Genomic DNA, 18,664 nt, shown 5'->3' on the forward strand with positions numbered 1-18,664 from the left:
CTAGTATTGAGACACAAAGATCTTCCTTCAAATCAGTAACATTTTTCCTGATCTTAACTAGTGATAACAGAATCCTGGAAACAAATCTAGCCTGAATTTACATTTGAAAGAAAAGAAGAAAGAGCAAGGATATTGCCATAATTAGAAAATAGTCCCAGTACACAAAGTGCCAACCTCCATATTGTATAGGGCAGGAAACAGTTTTCTCATCCTATGTAACATCTTGCTATCATGGAATTTCTCCTGCTCTGTGCTGGGATGAAACCAAGAGCTTTCAAAGCTTGTGTAAAACACCCAGAAGTCAGACCCGATCCAAGAACAATCGTGTTCACGTCCTGCCTGGCCAGTGCCAAGTGAAGGTCTGGGAGGGGTGGCAGCCTTGTCTGCCTGCCTGCCTCTTTTCAACCAGCACTTCCACCCAAGAAACTGCTGAAACTGATCCATTCCTGCAGATTCACTTCTGACGAGTCAACATGTTCTGACAAATACTAGATTAAGCAGAAAATTCCAAAAGTGCTCTATTTCTGACACAACGCAGAAGTAGGTATATTGTTTACTGCAATAAGTTTAAACCCACATAGCAGAGGTGGCCCTACAGTGGCGAGAGAAAGCAATGGATGAGACATGAGCTGGGTGAGGATGAGGCTGATTCACCACTAATACAGGAAAAAGAGATTGAAGGTTACTTTACAGGCATCGTATTTGTTGCACTATATTCTGTGCCATGTTCTTGTTTTGATGTTCCCAGATTTCCCACCCAAGTATGTCCTTCAGTCTTCAGTTAATTCTCCCCATTCTTCCACTGTCTGAAAAAGAGGATCCCTAGCTGTCCAACAACCAGTACCAGTGTGCACTGCAGGGGTATTTAGAGCCATAAATACTATCTGTCTTATTCTTTCCCTCCAGCCATATCTTGGGAGGTGAGGCCAGTATCCTCTGATTGGCTGCTCTTCCTGCTCTGGGTGAAACACCACTGCTTTCAATCTGTGCTCTGGAGACCAGACATCAATCTGCCAATTCCCACCTTTGGGAAGCTCAGGCTCAGATTTATGGGCAGCTTTCTAGGGAAGATGTTTCCCACAGTCCATGTCTCCAATATACTGTGAACCTTCCCTCAAGGTGCCAGAAAATAGAAGGAATGTGCCCTACAGTGAGACATTTATAGCTTAGGAAGGACACAGGAATCATGTGAAGAGTAAAATGTACTTCACAGTCCTCACATCATATAAACTCTGCAGTTCCTTACTCAGGGTCTCAGGACATTTGGTGCCTCTTTTCATGTGCATCTCACCCAGATCCTTTCTCTATTCCAACACTGTAACCTCCAGCACAGAGCTGCTCTTTTGTAACCTCCAGACCAGGTCACTGCAAATACACTTCACCTGAATATATCCTGAAGAAGCAAGAAGCAGAGAAATTTTGGTGAATTAAAAATTCAGTCTTGCCTCTCCTCAAAGGTCAATCAGTTCTCCTTAGCATACACTCAAATGTAATTTGTTGAACTTAAAGAGTTTTTATGAGTTAGAATCAAAATACTTGTGCTACAGATACAAGTCAAAGAACTATCAGCTGTCCATCAGTTGCAGAAGGAAAACAAGGAATCTCTTTGTTTCTGTGCTTGGTTTGAATGATGGATGCTGTTCAACCTTTTGTGACCTCCCTGTCATGTGTGTCTCCTTCGTGTGCCTATAGATGACTTGTATGCTTTGGCCTGTGATAGCTACCAGTGAGCAATAGCTGCCCATGGATTATTCCTTTTGTAAGAGTTATTTTCAAAGCCAGTGTCATGATGTGCTCATTTTTCCATCCCTCATCAGATAGTAGCCAGTAAAACTGATGAGAAAATAGATTTTGGTTAACCATTGCAAGTGGTTGGTAATGATGTGTCATATTAGTGAGATTGGCAACCTCAAGTGCTATGGCTGGTGCGATATTCCTGATGGATTCAGGCTTGGTCTTGAGTGTTTTTGTACAATTAAGAGTTTCCTAATGGCAATCTTCTTCCTACAAGTTTCACTCCCTCTAATTATGGCCTGGGTGGTAATTTGTAAATATCGAACAACGTACCTCTCCTTTGCACTGTTTGCCAGTGTACTGACAAGTCATGCCTGGCCTTATTGCCGAATAATGTTCAGGCTGGCAAATGCAAGGAAGCCAGAAAACACAGCCATGCCTGTTTTCCTTGCCCTCATTTCAGAAACTTGGGTCCCATTTAGCTCTGATCGCCAGCACTCTGGATCTGCACAAGCTCAGACAACATGCTAACATGAAAGCATTTTGTAGGTTGTTTGGTGCATCTTATTTTTCCTTGCTTTATTACAGAAAAGGAAATGACAGGGTCTTTTATCCCACGGACAGCATGTTTGTACAAGAACATATTCAGTCCTCAGATAGATCCTTTCAGGTTAGGTAACAGCAGAGTCATGTTAATTCATGTTTCAAAAGCTCTATTGTCAGCAGATGGTAGCCTTTTCACCACTTTGAAGAAATATTTAATAGTATGTTTTTTTTTCTTTTTCCAGTGGGATAGTACATCTTGTTCTCTGGCCTCTGACAGAGTTGTGCTGGCAAATTTATATAGAATAACCCTAGTGACTACTTCTCCTGAGAGTTCAGTTTGCTTTACTATTTTGGACCAAAATCTGTGCCAGTTCAGGACCTGATTCCCTGTGGATCAGAGGCTGTGCCATGGAGAGAGCATCACCATTTAAGAGGACAGGGCAAATGAGAGGGGATGATAACAGCTCCATCCATCCAGCTTTAATCAGCTGCTGCAAATCTGTCACAGCACTGGCATCAGCTTCAACAAATTAAGCTCACAATGGATCAGACTTCATCAGACTTTTCAATTAACCAATTGCACCTGGGCACAAGGTTGATTATATGTAAAACAGTGAGGGTAACCTGTTTTCTATATTCACAGGTAAAAAAATGTTTTAAAATCGGAACTGAGTTAGTTACCTTAAGATAATAGAGAGAAAAAGAAAATTGAGCAAGTCAGCAGCAAAAATACAAATGATCCCTGAGTTGAATTGAAATGGCTAGTCTGAGTTAAAATTCCCTTGTCTTCAGCACTATTTCAACTCTAGCTCAGGTCACTCATCCTGACTATGGTGCCAACATAATTTTCCTACAGCATGGTATGCACTCTAACACAATGCAGTTTTCCAGTGTATAGAGTTAACAAATTTATTAGCAGTGGTTTAGGTCATAAATCCATTGATAGCAGAGCTGGGAGGTTTCTGTGGTATTCCAAGAGGTGTGTGTGCATGCAGATGGCTGATGGAGAAGAACTGTTGGGCAGGGCACAGTCTAGGCAATTGCTGGAGGATCTACCATTAACTAAATCCTCTACATACACAGTGCAGTCATGTGTGTCAGAAGAAATTGCTTTCATTAGCAGGTTCAACTGATCTGTAAGCCTTTTCTTACAATATTCAAACACATAAAAAAAGAATTTAAATTATCCCTGCATAAAATACACTCTTTAATATACATGGTCCATTACTGGGTCCAATATACCATTGTAATTCACAGCAGCTATCAAAAGAAGCATTTTTGTTGTCTAGCACATTTATTTTTAACAGGCTTTAAACCACAAGAACACTAATCTAGCATTTGCAGTGGAGAAAATGCTATTCTTACACTCATTTGGCTTTTTTTTTTTGAGGTGTCCTGCAGTGCAGTAGAGTGTTTTATTTGAAACTTGCTTCAGAACTTAACATCCTAAAGCCAACTTATGTCATGGGTCTCTAGCACAATTGGATTTATTTAATCATTTTTTGTTGTGATAGGCTACAATGGCCCTACTGGTTCTTTTGTAATGAACCTCAGCAAACACTCACTGATATATTACAAATGAGTGGAACAGATCAAGAGCTATATATTGCTCTAAAAGATTAATAAGTGGAATACATCATTTCTTGCAATCGAGAAAAATTTCTCATGTGAGGAAGTAGTATTCATTTTTAGGGCTGAGGAATCAATTCCACAAAGAACTAGAAGTTCAAAATATACAATGAATATCTGAAAACCAGGGAGGAAATACCCAAAATAAGGCAGAACCTTCACTGTTTCTTCATGCATATATTTCCAGATGGATTTGGATGTTTCAATACAAAAAGGCAGCTTTCCTCATCTGGATGATAAGGATGGAAGCTGTAGTATTGTTTAGCAATAACAGGAAAATAGAAAGCAAAGTTTGAACAACACAATTGTTCCATTCTGCAATGTTCATCTGAAATGCCAGTCAGCAATTGAGGAACTTCAGTAAGAAAATACCTGTGATGTTCTGGCTCTTTACCACTACACTGGAAGTAAAATAAACCCAGTTCTAGCACAGACTTCAGCTTGGTATCTGCAGCCAATAACTGAGCCTGACAATTGACATATGAACATCTTACTCAGTCCAAAGGTTCAGTATAAGTTGAAAAAGAGCTATGTGTGAGTGAGCTATGCTTGATGCTGTACATGTCATGACTAATAACACAGGGCAGTGTTGGTCTTTTGGTTAAGATTAGTGCATATGGAGATATTTGGGGATCACTTCAAATTTTTCATGTTTGAACAGACTAATTAATCTCTTATGTATTTTCACTGTATATACAAAGCTAAGGGCTTTATCAGTTTCCAGTCAGTTGAGATAAAAGCAGACATGCCCTGGTGGACTGAAGAAGTCACACAAGCTCAGGTAAAGATGCAAGTCTTTGTTTCTGGTGTGATAAAAAGACCTTATAGTAGGAGAAAGCAACTTTCTTGCATTTCTGAGTTGATCCTGTTGATCAACTTTTTTGCATGAGTCTGAGCATTTTGTGGTTTTCTGTACTGAACAGGGACAGTGTAATTTCCTTGGAATGTAGTTCCTCCTTTTGTAAAGAGCCAAGTTGGCAAACCTGGCTGCAAGCACAGTTTTAGCTCAATTCTCTCCACTACTCTCACTTAGATTTTCTACTTTGTTTTATGGTTATAACATACATCTACCTGAATTTTTGTGTTGAAATGCAGAGCATATTTTGGAAGCCTTTTCTGTCTTGTAAAGTTAACAGCCTTCCATACTGTGATAATTAAAGGAATGGCATGGGTCATAAAAATGAAAAAGATTAAAAGGCAGATAGTCATGAGTAACCAAGACAGCATACAGATTTGATCTAAATGTTCTAACAGCAATTATGAATGATCTTGATGCAGGATATTTCCTGCAGTTTAATTGTCATTTGCTGCTAATGGTTCTTAGGAGGCCCTGAGATAATAACTCTTCATAGCCAAACATTAATGTCTTAAAAAAAATTCTGTATGTCAATAGATGTGGATGGTAAAGCTTATTATATGACAACCACACCAAAATAGTGATGATAAGGTATATTTTATTAGAATGGTACCAATGGATCTACAAGCCCAAAAAATTATCAAGTTTCCTTTGAATGCCATGGTAAATATAATATCAGCATCTAAAACCGAGCAAGTCCCTGAATTCTTCCAAGGTGTGGTACAAATACCTAGGATACCAAGCAAAAGAAATTGTGCTGGCTCTGTTCTTTTCTCTGAAAGAGCTGGCAGGATGGTGTCAGGCAGTGGCTTTCTGCTTGGTGGGCACACATAAAGCATGCCACTGTGTGCCATGACTTCACCCTTCTTAGTCAATGTTTCTCCAAGAGCCACAAGGCAAATTAGTGACAAAACTTAGGGTCAAGGATTTCCAGTAGGTTGCTGATGTTTTACTTGATACACAGCTGGTCAGGCTGAGATGCCACGGTCAAACTGTGCAGGGTCTCAGCAAGATCAGCACATCTGTATGAGTAATTAGGCCCACAGATTTGGAGAGCTGGCCCAAAGGCTGGAATGAGACCCTCAGCTCTCGTTTGCCCAGTCTGCTGGGGGTGGCTTATCCAGGGAAAGGAAAAACCAAGAAAAAGCTCTGCTTGTGGGTGTCTGTCAGCACTGCACAGGGGACTTTAGGTTGCTTCCAAGTCATCTCCTTGCATCCTGGAGCTTTTGTGAGGCTGCTGAACTGGTCTGGCCTCGCACAGTCCATTGGGCTGATATTGATTTATCCGTGACTTTTATACTCAGTGCTGGAAAGCACTCCTTCCATGCCCAAGCTAGCTCCACAAGGTATAACCATGATTGTGTAATGCTGTGTTTGAGATAATCAGCCCAGCCAAACACAAACCACCTCTATGCAAAGCTTTGGTGGTCTTTGCCCCAAGTGAAAACGTGGTGCAAACACTCAGATACAAATAAAACCGAATTGGCTGTGTTTGTAAAGCTGCTAGTGAAAGTAATGGGGTCTTTATTTATGTCTCAGCTTAATATTTTATCTGATACCAAAGTTAATAACCTGATGGTCTACTTAGCTTCATAGCAGCTTTTTGATAATCAAAGAGGAACAATGTCAAGGATATTGTTAATTTCCCATCTGTGTTTGGTTAGGAGGTTATGACCTTTTCTTTTTAATGCTGACCTCGCTTTTGTCACTGTAAGTTTATGTTATTGCAGTGCACTTTAACTGATGCCCTACTTTCACTCAGTTTAGAAATGGAGTTAATGACGGCTCATTGGCCTGACCGCTGCCGTGCTGCGAACCCGTGATTCATGATCGCCTTCCAAGGACTTTACGGTATTGGCGTTCATAAATCCCCAAATGGCCTGGGACCTGCCTATCTGACATCCTGGCTCTCACCAGAGGCAACAGTGTCACAGCTGCAATCAGGAGAGTGGCTGATCTGTAGCAGCCTCAACTCCCTTTTTTTTGGCAGATGTCCCTCAGCAAGGGTCCGTCAGCCACAGCTTTTATTCTGAAATATTGTGTTGACCTTCAGAAGATGCTGAAAAGCTCAATAGTTTGAAGAAGGAGTTCAGGGATGGCTGAGCAGTGTGAGGTTTTTCATGCTAATGGGATCTTTTTTTTTGGTGTTTGTTTCTGAAAGGATTTTTCAGCTGCTTCATTTACTTTCTTTCAGCCTGGGGAGACCTGGGGAGCTCAAATGTGCAACTGTTGCTCTGCAGGGGTTCTCATTTATACCAGGCCCAGAATGAGGTCTTGGACGTGATCAGACCCTGTTATCCCTCCTTTGGAAATCTGGAGCCACATTCAAGGAGTCTGTGAGATAAGCAAAGAGGCTGTTTCCAAACTTCAGAGGGTATTTACCTTTCTCATAGGGGTGAACTGAGGAGAAATGGATCTGTTCTTACAAAACACCTCCAAAACACGAAAGGTTACATGCTGGTGTTTACTACAGATAGAGCACAAAAAGACTGGGCTGTAGGATGGGACTGATTTAAAACCATGGTCCTCATCCCTGCACAAACATGCTGGCCAAAGGTCTAAATCTGGGACTAGGGCTTGGCTCTCCTGCTCTCTACCCCCTGCCCTCTCCCAGGTACCCACAGCCCCTGCCTGCACTCTCCTGCCCTTTTGCCATGAGATCCAGCAATCCACCACCCCACAGCCATTCCTCACTCTCCTCCTCTTCTTGTCCTGGTGGGAAGATGCAGACAGTGAAATGTAAGTTCACCTAGGCAAAGCTGTCCTGATGCTTTGGAGCCAAGCCAGCTGGGAGGAAGAGAGGGGATGGAGTGTGGTGCTGGAGGCTGCCTGTCAGCAGCAGGACCCGTGCCTGGCTCCATCCTGTCTGGGCACTGCAAAGGAGCTTGGCTGGGAGCTGTAACCCAGCCAGGACTGAGAGCCTCTTACTGCTCCACGTGATGTCTTCCCTTCCAGAGCTCCAGCTCAGGTGAGATCCAGGGAAGATTCAGCACAAAGTGCAGACACTGGTTAATCTAAGCACCTGAAATCTTTGTGGCCAGTGAGTGTTGGCTTTTTAGATCCCTTTGTTGGACTTGTGCCCTGAACTCACTCTAAACCCCATTTTAGATGCCAAAGTAGCCTCTCTGGATCTTCCCTGTAAATTTTAAGCTTGGTCTGTTTATCCAAAAGGAAAATAAAATGGCAGCGGTAAAACTGGAAATTGGTCAGTTAATGTATGTTTCTAATTTAGGACTTTACAGTAAAACAATTGCTCCTTTAGTAAAGCATCACAAAATGATGCTTTACTAAATAGTTGATATTTAAGTCAGTATTTTGGGCACTGAACAAAGGTCACTGTCATTTAGCAGGAATATTTTCTTTTACATCCCTGCTCGTACTAAAAACATTCAAATTCAATTGCATTGCTTGTTAGCACCATGTATGTTGTGTTCAGAGAAAAAAATATGGAATGTGATTAATAGTTACTCATTTAAGCATATTAAATTTGAACAAGATACAGATGTTTGGGGTGATGATGGGCAGAGCTGAACTCTTACACACCTGGCTTTCACACAGAAGCCTGGTTTCAGGCTTTCCTAAGCTAGGTCAGGACAAGCTACATTCCTTCACTGTGAAGCCATCATATTTTCCAAGACTTGACTCCAAACTCTCTATGCAAACATTATTCTCATTGATTCCTGCGATAGCTGAGCTGACTAAGGACTAGAGAAAGGGGTGCTTAAAACAGCCTGAAAGACAGATCTGTTGCAATGACAGAATCTCAATACTACCTCAATTAAAATGAGCAATAGATGATACAGGGTAAATACTGAGATGCAGAAGATATAACAGGGATGATAGGTGCAGAAGAGTAAATCTTTAAATATCTTATATATTGTTAATGAAGATAATCATTACTCTTTAAAGAAAGGCTGAATTAACCAACGCTGCATTTCCAAGTAACTAGCTAATGGACACAGGCATTATCTTTCCATAAGTCTTTGAAATCCCTATAAACCATGACTGGTCAAATATTTGACTGATGGGCTTTTACCCCTATTAATAGCATGTGATGGTGGTCTCAGTAAATAACATACCTTCAAATTTCCCTTTTGCAGCCAGGGAAGTGGTACTTTCTTATTTTTTAGCTACCTCTTATTGCTCCTAGCTGCTTCCTGAATGGCTTTTTGTACTGTGAGAACAATTCACTGGTTGTTACCTTATTTTTGTGCCCTGCGGGGATTTTGGGTGCACATACTCTCCTCAGATAAGCAGGGAGCTCTCCCACTGCACTCAGGGGAACCTTGAAAGCCATTCCTGCTTATCTGCAGACAGAGGCTGGCCCAGCTTGTGTTTCATTTACAAGAGAATTATGGCATTATTTGCATAAAAGAAATTCTTTCAAAGCATGTTATATGAAAACTTCTCAACTTGAAAACAAACAAAAAAAATCCAAACTCAGTCATCTTCAGGAAACAGCAAAGTTGTTTCTGTGCTCTGCCCCAGCTGATTTTTTCATGGCAGCTTACATCTGAAGAAGAACAAACACTTATTTTTGTAAACATGTTTCCAGAAGGAAAGAAAACTCCACAGAACTGGGAAACAGTCCTTCTAACTGAAAATGACCACACAAGGTGTTTTCCTTTTTTTTTTTTTTTTAGCCCTGCATGAAAGTCATGGTGTTCAGTTCTGCAATCAGAAGGTCATTAATGATTTTTGTGATTTCATGTACTCTTGTGCTGACTTTACTTACCTTCTGTCTGGCTCCCATCTCTCTCAATTTCTATTAGTGTGTTCTGCATTCAGATCATCTCCTGTCATGTAGCCTCCCATTGTCAACCAGGAAAAAAAAAGTGTACTGTTGTTGGTGAGGTCTTTTTGAACATAACCAGGAGAAGGACACAATCATCCTTTTCTCACAAATAGATATGTCTTGCAATCCATCTCTTTTTTATACATAAGGTCGGGATAAAAAGGACAAAAATCAAATGGAATATGATAGAATTAATAACTGAATTCTATGGGATTTGATGGAAGATAAAATGCAATGAGATTTTAACATCTTGCAGTTCTGAAGCACAAACAGATTGAATATTAAATTTCATAGGATAACTCAAAAACTTATGATAAGATTCCCATGCTAGATTCAATAGGATTTTCCCATTGTGGAAATTTATGGTGGAGAGCTGACAAGTTCTTGAAAACATCACAGGAGAGGATATCCCCAGAAATGGAGCAACATAATCCTCTCAGAAGGGAAAATGGCACAGTGAAATGTTGCCGTATTCTCTAGTGATTTGTTTGTAAGGCCAGTGTTTGCAATACCAGGAAAAACAGACATTTGGGAATTTCAGATTCTGACTACAATAGGCTTAATAAACCCTAAATACTAGGAAATGAAGAAATCGAAGTAAAGGACAGAAATAAAGACACAGAGCACATCTGGGTCCTCTGTCTGTTCTGAACTCTTGCATAGTTTCCACGGAAGGTGATAGAATTTACTTGTATCTGGACACCCTGAGTTTAACTAAAGGCACCTATATCCTGCCTGGGGGAACAGCCCCCATTTACTATTTGGAAGTGCTGCAAACACACACAGTGACAAAATTCATCATCATGCAGCACTCCATCCTTGAACATGCACAGGAAGGCAACAGCAAAGTGTTCAGAGTTTTCCTTCATCAAAGTTTTCCTCCATCAGAAGAGTTAAACAACAGTTAAGATAGTTTTCAATCATCTACTGCAAGCTAAATTGAATCTTCAAACATGAACATTTTCCAGTCATCTGAATGGATGGTAAATACATTTTTCAGGGTGAAATTTGGATTATTTTCTCTGATGCAGAAGTGCTTTATCACACAGGGAGCTCCATATTGGTTCGCTGCTTACTAGAGCCCATTACTGTTTGCATTCTACCTACTCTTTAAAAGATTATTAATATTGCGATTGTATTTTTTTTTACTGCAGCTTTGGGCATTTGTAAGAATGATATTGGATACTGAGTATTAACAAGAAACATTTCTCCTCTGGAAAAATATTGGCCTCTAATCCAAAGAGCAAAAGCAATAAACCTAAAGAGTTTAAGCAAAGGTTTTTACAGGACAGTAATATATAACATGCAAAATTAGTACCCCCTTTCTAGAAGTAGACAGGAAAACTGAATATAACTCAAGTAATTCATTTAACATTTTCAATGACATTAGGAAAGAGCAATTAATCAACTTTTGACATTAATTCAACTACCAACACCTCTCATCTTCAGCAAAGCTGCCTGGTTCTGCTTTATCCTGCTTTCTCAGACCTAACTAACAAAATCTGATGTATTTGGATGAGAAGGCATATGAAAACATATATAATAATACCTGTAACAGATATCAGGGTATATAATAGCAACAGATAAAAGGATATATAAATCCTGTAACAGAAATCCTAATATACTTTTGACTGTATAACTGTCTCAAAGACAGAGAGCAATCCAAGCCTGAGTTACCCCAGCATATGTCTAAGACAAATGAAGCTTCTGGAGTTATTTCAGTTTGTTCTTTTCTAGTTATACTTTGGGACAATCCACAGATTTTGGACTTTTCTCTGGGCCCACTTGGAATGCTGGGCTTACTTGGAAATTTGCTACTTTTATCCTCACAGGATCCTCTATGATGCGGGTGTGTAGGCAGGGAGAAGAAAACCTCAATGTCTTAATGAATATCTCTGACGGTCCTGAAATTCTGGTGATTTAGTTTGGGTCAACCAATCCAAAAAGCACTTCTATTTATGATAAAGCTAAAGACAAAACAATAAAAAGTCATGTATGTCTCTAGGCATTCAAAATGGCACAACAGACCTCTATCAAGCCTGAAATCTCACTACTTAGAACAGCTCCAAAACAAAGTAAAAGAAAGGTGAGGTTCAGGATCCAGCTCAAAGAAACATTAAGAAACATTAAATAAGTAAGTTTGGAATTCTAACTGTAGATTATAATTGTTTTCATCTCTTTGTTAAACATGCTCAAAAAGGATTTATTTCCACAAAATTTAGGTGAAAATTAATAGTTCCTGCAGGGCTTAACAACTTGTACAACTATTAATGAGAAAAAAAGATTATGTTGAAAAAGATACATCAACCTTCTATTAAAGTCAAAGAAGAGTAAATCCCTTTTTCAAATGCTGTGCAGACATACAAAAAAGAAGAGCTAAATCCAGTGTCTGAAGAGTCAATGGCAAAACTCCCAGGGACAACCACAGTCTTCCTCTAGATCCTTACCAGAAAAGGAGCAGAACCACAAAAAGACGTAAAAAAAAGCCAGTTTCCCAAGATCCACGTGCGTTGCAGGTCTGAGTGTTTGCAGTGGGTGATAAAGGGACTAGAATTCAGCAGAGGGCATGTTCTGCCAGATGTGGGCAGGGGTAGCAGCCAGCAAAGCTGGGGCTGGGTGTGGACATCCCACACCAGGGCCATGTGGCTCTCAGCCCTAACAAATGCTCGGTGTAATCAGTCCATTAGTCCAGGTTTCTCCCAGTCCCAGATAGTTGTTTAAAATGAGCATTATTTGAAGCAAACCAGAAACTTTAACACTGTATTTCATAAATAACTGTAACTTTACTGCCTAAATTCATGGTGGTCCAGCCTGGTTATTACTGAAGGTAAAATGCCTCTCTGAGTTTCACGACATCACCTCTCTCCTCTGAAGGAGGTCCAGCTGCAGCATGCAGGGTGCAAGGGCACACTGCAAGGCCACAGATCTACACACCCCAGATAACCAAAAGGCAAAAGTATTATATATGCTCTATTTTTTGGTCACCTGCCCATATCTAAACAGCTGAAAGCCCTTCAGGTAGTACATGCAGCCTCCTGCAGTTGGGCTACCATGTGGAGGCCACCTGCTGGGCTGCTCTTTTCAAAGAGAAGTAGATAATTTTATGTGATTCTTCTCAGTCACAACTAAAGCTAGGATTCTAGCCATTTTATAAAACAAATTATCCATTTGGCAAATTTCAGATCCTTATGCTGAAAGAAAATATGCCTGGAGCCAAAAACTTCCTGTGTGGGAAGTGAACAACTTACATTGTATAAAATTGTCAATAAAAATTAATTACTTATTGCCTAAATCTAGCTGTCTTTATAAGTGTACCTCCCCAGTTAACTGAGTCTGCTTGAAGGAGTGTAACTAAGAGGCCCCTGTGCTTCATCATCAACTCCAGAGCCATGCTATTTTGAAAATAAAAGACCTGTATCCTGTCCAAAAAATAAACTCTGGAGGTGATTTCTATGTTGCCATTTTGGATTACAAAAAAATACTCAGCCAACACACAGGGGAAGTCTTAATTCCAGCAAACACACATATAAACAGGAAACCTCTCTCCAGTCAGAAGGTATTTTTCCTTCGTACAATGGGGTTCAAAGATGTGTCATCATATAGTTTAAAACAATTACTAAGGAACCTTACAATTTCCAATAGTTAAGGAATAGAGTTGGCTTCCACAGTTGAAAGCCTGTCTGAACTTGCACAGGAAGCACACAAACACTAAAAAATATATGCTGGCTTAGGCCAGTGCAGAATTTTTAATCAATAAGCATGTCAAGCTGGGGGATAGGGAGGGGAGGGAATCAATTTTCAGAAGGCAAATGGTAACAACTCTAGATTTAATCAAATTGCAGATGCAATCCCTTACTATTCTCAATATTTTTGAAAGAAAGTAGCTCCATTGCAAAGAATGAATTTCAATAAATGTCACATATTTAGGTTTATTGCTGAACTTTTAAATTTATCAAGCTAGGTCACCGATTCTTTGCAGAAATGATAACCATATATGTCAAAAAGATTCTGATACTGTTTAGCTGAATAAATATCAAAATGAAAGAACTATGATAGAAAAGCAACTTATAAAAAAATGGTTATTTCTGTATGACTACAGGAAAAAAATATATGCCAGTGTGACCCTTCAGTGTGAGGCTAAAGCTGCAACGTACACAACAAAGTGGATAGCTATCAAATACCATGGTGATGGCCATGGTGTGAACACTTGAGCAAAATGAAAATCTTCTGAAAGCATTTGGCAATTTTCCTTTCACATGCATTTGCAACCAAATTTATCATGAATGCAAACAAGAACCTTTTGCTGCCTTCCATACAAAAGGACAATTGCAAGTTCTTTTTCTTGGGACAAGCAGAAGAAACTATAACAGAGCTGTAAGATGCACAAAAAAAAAGCATTTTAAGTATTTTGTGCTTATTAAGCTCCTCAGCATTGCAGAAACTCTTCTGTTATTGACAAGTGCTTGAAAAATTAAATGTTCTGGAGCACTTGCTTCCCTGGAGACTGGCATGCTAGGAGGAGAGGCAGAGGAGAGAGTTTCAGGCCATCACTGCTTCAGTTGCACCCCATGCACCCTTGTGCCTGGCTTATGTACACAGCCTCTCCTTCAAATATGAGCATTTTAAAATTCCTAAAATTTGAGTGTTATAAGCCCCTCAATTTCTTTATCTCCACTTCCATTTTCCACTCTCATATTTGGTGTACTCAATTGCAACTAATTCAATGAAAGTCCATCTGAGCCAAGGGGACTCAGTTGCCATCCAGCAACATCAAGTGACTGAAAAAGATCACAGCGTGACTAAAAAGTCCCAGAACAGATCAAAAAACATGGCAATCTGCTTGGGAACACTGTTTGCTTCAAAGGAGTTATATCCTGGACTAATGTGGTTTGATAACTTTACCTCTTTTCTTTTTTTAATGTTTAAAATTGGAGGAAAAGAATACTTTATCTTCTTGTACAACATCATAGTTTTCCTCAAGGCAAATAGCTTGGCAATTTGCTAGATTTGTTAATGCTAGAGGAAACAAGTTAGCACACATACCATGTGTTTGAATGCCTTTGGAAATTAGATTGAAACACTGATTTGATTTCCTAAAAGGTATCTTAAACAAGGCAAGGTTAGAGATTTGGAGAGTAATGAGAATTTGTGTGACTTCAAACAGCTCTACATAAAACAGACCTGATATTCTGGGGGGGAAAAGGTCACCTAATTATTCGTTTCCTGAAGGCCCTGTCTATACTACATTTCCCCTGGGTAAGGAAACTGATTTAAAAATGGCTTCTGCTAACGTGTTCGCATCAGTTGGTATGTATGAGATAGAGATTTTTAAAGCCACTGCTAAGAAAAACACAACATTTTTATAAGAGAACAACAGAAACCTCCTAATCTTGGCTGTAGCAAGGAGATGCCATCCTCAGAATCCTGGAGGAATGGAGAATGGAGCTGTGGCCCTGCCTCCTTGGTGATGGCATGCTGCTCTGGGCTATGTGGCTTGACCACCAGTGGTGCGCTGCATGGGTTTAATTACCAAACACAACCTTTGCACAGGAAGCAAAATCACCAGCTGTGACAACAGCTGACAAGATGCACAGGTTGATGGCTCATCTGAGGGTAACAGCCTAATGAAACATGAAATTGTGCCACTGGCTTAAAGGATGGACAACAAGGTAGCAACAGGGATGTAGAAAGCCTGGACATGAGGGTTTCACAGGAACCCACCTCAAAGGTGGTACTGCCACCCAAAATCTTAGGAAGGTGTGTTTGCACTACACCCCATTCCTTCTGCTTTGCACCAAACAAATCCTTGTGACTCCCTATTAAGTTTTGTGTTTCTGTAGTTTCAGAAAATGCTATTTAGCTACCCTATCCCTTTCTTGTTCAAGAAATTATATGCAATGCTGAGAGAGCGCAAGCAGCATAGCCCTTACACTAGATATTTCACAAACACAGATGGAGATGTAGGACCTCTTCTTGCTCTCTGCCTGAAGCAAATAAAGTCTAGACACATCCCCACCACAAAGCAATCGTGGCACAAAGCAGATCACCCAGTGCTCTGTGACTCCCACTGCTGCAGCTCTGGCTCTCCGGCTACCCCAGCACAGCATGCTGCCGGCATCAGGTTCCCTTTGTGGCTGCGAAGGCAAGACTGCTGCTCTTGCACTGGAGCCAGCTGTGCCAGTTAGTCTCTGGAGTTCTGGAAGCCAGATTTGGGAGGCAGCAGGCTTTGAATTTCTCATCTGAGTTGAAAAATACAGAACGGGCATTTGCAGATCATAGAAGAATGAGAATAGGTGGGTTGGCCCTTTGATTGCTTCGGACAAACAAGGAGAGGTTACGGGTCATCAGCTAATGTACCAGAAAACCATAAATGCAGGAAAATCAGGATGGGAAAGGCAGACCTGGGAAGACAACACTTGCCACTTAGTTTTGCATTCATGTGCCTTTCATTGAACCTCTGCTGAATTTTGGCTTTCTAGCTGCCTTGTCCTGACTCAGTGAGCTACCATCCATCTATGGCTGCACTGTCATCAACACAGAGCAAATGACACGTCTATGAACCACTCTCCAGCCACAACATGTGCACTTTAGCTTACCAATAAAGAACTGCTATGCAGTGGTTAACCTCTAAAGAGAGGAAAAAATAAAGAGGAAAAAGAAAAAAAAGGAAAAAAAGCCTTATAGGATATTAAAGACAATTCATTCACTCCCCACCAAAAAGGCACAGGAGCTGACTCTCTCTTCTGTAAATAGTGAGATGAATGTTTTACAAAATATTCCAGTTTCCAAATGATTCAGTTTGTATTAGAAGACAGAAAAAGAATCATATAGAGCTGAAGAAGGATTAGGGCACAAAGAACAAGTGATACAGTCATTCTCCAAGTTACTTTGTTTTCAACATGCAGCTCCTGCCAAAGGCTAGCTTTTTGCTCTTGCAGTGTATGATCTGTAAACATTTAACCAGCTCTCTGAGAAACATGTGAGACACTTTATCTTGCCTGATTATGAATCCAAACCTCTCAGATGTCAAAAAAAAAAAAAGAAAAAAAGAAAAAAAAAAGAACAAAAAAGAGATACCATCCTCTTTTTGCTGCTGGACAATGCAAAAAGCACCTGTGGGATGAAAGCGAATGAACTACCACACAGGGCATAGGCTCTTCGGGAAAAGCGTGCACTGCAGCTTGCAGCCTGAATAACCTCCTACGGGTTACAAACGCACAGTTTGTTAAACAACACTGGTATTTGATTATTAATCCCTATTGATGTATGTGCAAAACTTCCAATTTCTAAGGAGCGCATTAAGTATTTATAAAGCCAAAGACCACCTAATTTAATGCTGACATGGAAACAGTGGTGGAATGCCATTGTATTAGCCCTTTGCGATTTATTTACCATTCGAAGCAAATTCTGCTTTTAAAAATGGAAAAAATCCGCAACAACAAAAAAATGCCACACCACAAGGAAGACTCTGAACGCCGCACAACCGCAAAGTACGCATCCCCAACTTGGGGAATCCCGCAGGCTCACCCCACGCCTCACGGACCGGCCACCACAAACGCGGAGCCACCGTCTCCGAGTTGGAACTTGCAGGCTGCACTGCCGGACACTGCCCCGCGGCGCGCTCCTGCCGCGCCCGCTGAGCGGCAAGGGCCGGGAGGGGCAGCGGCTCGGGCTGCGGCCAAGGGGCAGCTGCCCACAGCATCCCGGGAAGCGCCGCCCGCCCTACCCGCGGAGCGCTGCCCGGGAAGCGCTGCCCGCCCTGCCCTACCCTCCCGCGGCAGCGCCGTCGCGGCGTCCCCGGGTCCCAGCGCCCTGCGGAGCCCGGCCGGGGCAGGGGCGAGCCGGCAGCTCCGCACCGCTATCACCTGCCCCCGCGGCGCCCGGCCCGGCATGGCACGGCACGGCACAGCAGCGGCGGCCGCGGGCGCTGCCGCGCTCCCGCGAAGTTCCCGGGCGGGGCGCAGCGCAGAGCACCGTGCCGCTGCCCGTCGCCCCCGCTCCCGGCTCGTCTGGCTCCCCGCGTTCCCCCACGGGTGCCGGTCCTTACCGGAGCGGAGCGGGCTGCGCGCCTGCACCAGCGCCGGAGGGGCGAGCGCTGCACCCCGGCGGGCTGGGCTGGCTCCGCGCTCCTCGCCCGGCAGCCGGCCCAGCCCGGGCGGGCGGGGCGGAGCGGGGCGCAGCCCGACGCACCTCCGCGGCCCCGCTCTGCCGCTCCTCTCCGCCCCGCTCCCCTCCGCCCCGCGGGCTCAGGGTCCCCCCGGCCCCAGCCCCGCGCTGCTGTCCCTACCTGGGGGCGGCAGGGGCTGCGCGCCCCGGCGGGCAGGGGCGTCCCTCCCTCCCGCACGGCACCTGGGCTGCGGGGCGGCTCTCCGCGCCCTTCCCTCAGGCGCCTCCGCCGCGCTGGTGGCGGCTCCCAGCGGTAAATCAGCCGGTCCCCGCGCTCCCTCCGCCCCTCCGGCGCGGTCCTGACCTGCCTGTGACTCACCACATCGCAGGAGCCCGGGAGCGCGGTGGGGGGAAGGAGGGAGGGGGGGCCTCCTTCTCTCGCTCCCCCTCCCCTCCTTTCTTCCCTTCGTCCCTCCCGGTCCGGCGCCCCCAGCCCGAGGACAGGGGGGATGGCTGTCACTCCCCAGATGGTCCCTCGGTGGACCTTATCCTGCACCTGAGCGTTTTCAGGCCAAGTGGGTACCAGTGGTGTATAGGCACAGCCTCCCTCTGCACTCCCGACCGCTGGGCGCTCACCATCAGGTGTCAGAGCCTGACTTATATGAAAGCCTAACTCTGAGAGGTCAAGAGATGGGCACCTCTAGGCTTGTCCCTGAACCCCCCCATGTTGTGTAGTAGTGAACAAATTTAGCCCATCTTGCCCTATCATGGTGTCAGTGCTGACTGTGCTTTTAATGTCTGTCCACATGTAATTCAAGTAAATGACCTCAGTTTATCTAGACTGTCAAATAGCTGTCTCCCCCACATGTGCTTCCTACAGGGTACTAAACTGCACAGGTTGGGGTTTCTCCCTCACAAGGTTTGCAAAGCAGATGATGACTTCATCTTTCAGAGGTGCTGAGAAACTGAGTCACTCAGCAATACTGCCTGTGCATTGT

The 18,664-nt window shown here is 42.9% G+C and overlaps 1 protein-coding gene across 2 annotated transcripts in view; it reads right to left on the reverse strand.

Annotated features, from left to right (window-relative positions):
- MET (MET proto-oncogene, receptor tyrosine kinase) overlaps nt 1-17,994 on the reverse strand; it is a 90,239-nt gene extending 72,245 nt beyond the window's left edge. The window contains exon 1 of one of the 2 annotated variants that reach the window (XM_085042707.1): nt 17,848-17,994. The gene's annotated coding sequence lies outside the window, so the exon portion shown is untranslated. Of the gene's footprint in view, nt 1-17,607; nt 17,750-17,847 lie in introns of those variants that run through there. The other variant, XM_085042718.1, reaches the window with a different exon arrangement.
- Between the last annotated feature and the right edge of the window lie 670 nt (nt 17,995-18,664).

This window comes from Lichenostomus cassidix, chromosome 1Aa (assembly GCF_008360975.1).
Source record: "Lichenostomus cassidix isolate B80296 chromosome 1Aa, HeHo_3.0, whole genome shotgun sequence".
NCBI classification, from domain to species: domain Eukaryota; kingdom Metazoa; phylum Chordata; class Aves; order Passeriformes; family Meliphagidae; genus Lichenostomus; species Lichenostomus cassidix.